Source organism: Trichomycterus rosablanca, chromosome 11 (genome assembly GCF_030014385.1).
Source record: "Trichomycterus rosablanca isolate fTriRos1 chromosome 11, fTriRos1.hap1, whole genome shotgun sequence".
In the NCBI taxonomy this organism is placed as follows: Eukaryota; Metazoa; Chordata; class Actinopteri; order Siluriformes; family Trichomycteridae; genus Trichomycterus; species Trichomycterus rosablanca.
In genome coordinates, this window is record NC_085998.1 from 31,616,196 (window position 1) to 31,618,983 (window position 2,788).

Genomic DNA, 2,788 nt, shown 5'->3' on the forward strand with positions numbered 1-2,788 from the left:
ACCAAGTAAAATGCAGTGGTATTCAGGTGTAAAGCAACTACACTGTAGTAGATTATCTGAGTACAGCGACTATCATAAAATAAAGAGAACGTGCTGGCCATCAAGACTGCTTTAAGATATCCTGGCTTCCTACAGAGCAAAGAGTGTGTACACAGTGCAACAACACTACAGAGACCAAGCTGCACTACTTGACTAGTGTCCAAAATATATTACTGTGGGAAATCTACTTAAAAAAAGTTCAGAACCTTTATCTTGAATTCCACTCTCTCACCAACATAGAAACTAACCACCGTGCTCTTTGAATTGAAAGTGTGTGTGCGTGTGAAAGGGAGAGTGTGTGTGCTATATACACAGCATTTGTACCCTGTGCCATGTTACATCAGTTTGTACTTAAAACAATTTTAACACCATTTGCCAAGTTGCTTTTTAGTCTTTTTTTGGGAGAAGTGGTAGCTTTTTTTTTTTATCTCCTACTCTCCCAATGTGTTACCATTTCTTGTCTAACGATGTAAATTTCCCCATTGTGGGACTAATAAAGGATTATCTTATCTTATCTTATCTTATCTTAGTGGTTTTTTACTGGCCTGGTAACCAGAAGGTTGCTGGTTCAAGCCCCACTACTGCCATGTTGCCACTGTTGGGCTCCTGAGCGAGGCCCTTTACCCTCTTTTGTTTGCATTCTTCCCAGTAGCCGTCTGCATCTTTTCACCTGCCCATGGCGAGTTCATATGTGGATCAGCTTTGTGTACATATTATCCCTCGACTTTGTGCAAGCGCCATCAATCAGCCAGCAGAGGTCGTAATTGCATCACTAATGAGGAATCCCCGTCCAGCACCCACCCTGAATGAACAACAAGCCAATGTACAGTAGGTGTCCATGTAGGCACCCATGTAGGCGCCCAGAACTCGACCCAACGAGTTCGAAATGTCAGCTCTGGTGTGCTAGCGTGTTCTACCACTGTGCCACCTGAGTGCCCCCAATTGCACAAATTCTATTCAGTCATAATTGTAAGTCACTGAATAAAAGCGTCTGCTAAATGCCGTAAATGTAAATGTAGTCTGAGGTCTAGATGAAGTAAGACGTTTGGCACTTCTTTTTGAGGCAAATTGGCTGACAAATGCACAAAAACTGTTGTGTGTGCTATGCATGAAAATGGCGTGCCAGACTAAGTGCACATTTTACACATGTTCATGGCAAGACGCAAACTGTAGCTCTACTTCTCATACATATGCAAATGAAGGATGATCACACTGACAAAGATGGATTTTAATGCAAAAAGTGGTGGTAATATTGAAAGTAAATCCATTCAAATGACTAAGGCTGTGGTCTGTTTGGAAGAAAATGATACTGATAAAGAGCGCTTTAAGTTACTTTGTAACTGCCGGTTGAGGTCAATGTTTTTATCTTGCAGATTATGGTTTTAGAGTTTTTTGTACTAAAACAATTCCAAAAAAGTTAGGACAGGAGGAAAAATACAAATCAAAATTGACAGCAATGATTGTCAAATCATGTTCAACCTGTATTTAATTCAAAACAGTAATGTAATTTTGTATGTATACACTCAGTGTAAAATTGATGGCTGGAACACCTTCCAAAAACGTGTCTGAGAGACTGAGAGGCGCTTACAGTCCGGATTTAGTGCCATCTGATTTCCACCTTTTTGGAGGGGAAGAAGATTTGAAAGCAGTGATGCATCAGTGACTACGCACTCAACTAAAAACATTTTTGCTGACGGCATTAAATAGTTGGTATGACGCTGGGAAAAATGCATTGGAAGGTGACAATGTAGAAAAGTGATGTCATTTGTTTTTGAAATAGAGTTTAAAAAAGTGCTGAAACCTTTTGAAGAACCCTCATATATTGTACACAAGCCTAAACTGTATATAGGCCAATCTAGCACCTGCACTCTCTACCAAACCATGCTTGTGTAACGTGTAAAATGTGGCTTGCCGCTGTCTTACTGAAACAATTAGGGATGTCTCCCTTAAAATATTCCTCATAACTGATGCAGTTACAACCTCTGATGGCTGATTGATGGCACCTGCACAGAGATGAGGGATAATGGGGATCAGTGCGTGACTCTCTGTACTCAAAACTGAGCCCCATATAAACTCTCTACTGCACACGTGCCTGAGGAGGTGTGTGTTAGTCACGGCTCTCTACGGTCAGTGGAGGTCAGCAGCAGTAGAGAGGAAGCGCTATGCAATCAGGTAATTGGATATGACTAGATTGGGGGGAAAAAAATATTTATGCCATTAATTACATCTAATTTATGTGAGTTGTTTGTATACACTCAAAAATGTAATTAGGATTTTGTTTTTTTTTAATAGAAGAAATTTAGTGTAGCCAATTTAGCTTTGGCTTAATTTTTAAGTGAGAGGAAAATGGAGTAGCCAAACATATACAACTCCCCATAAATGAAGACTGAACCCATATCCTCCTAAGCCATGTTTCTGAGCTCACTGTGCTGCCCATTTCGGTATGAAATACTAATTAATCCTATAGCATGTATAATTAAAAGTCTTTATATGTGACTTCTCTGTACCTCCCAATCAGCCTAGTCTTATTAGCCTTGTTTTATTATAAAAGTGGTCAGCTTTTTTGGCTTGATCTCCTTATCTGTCACTTCCACTGGCTAAATTTAAAAGGTCAGTGAAATTTATGTGTGCAGTTCTTCTCCTAAATGGAGCAGACGGAAACATCTCCTGTCAACTTCTTTCTTACTGATCAGAGACAAGGTGATTGTTTTTGTCTCTGTATATGAGAGGTGAACTGCAGTTCAGTTTT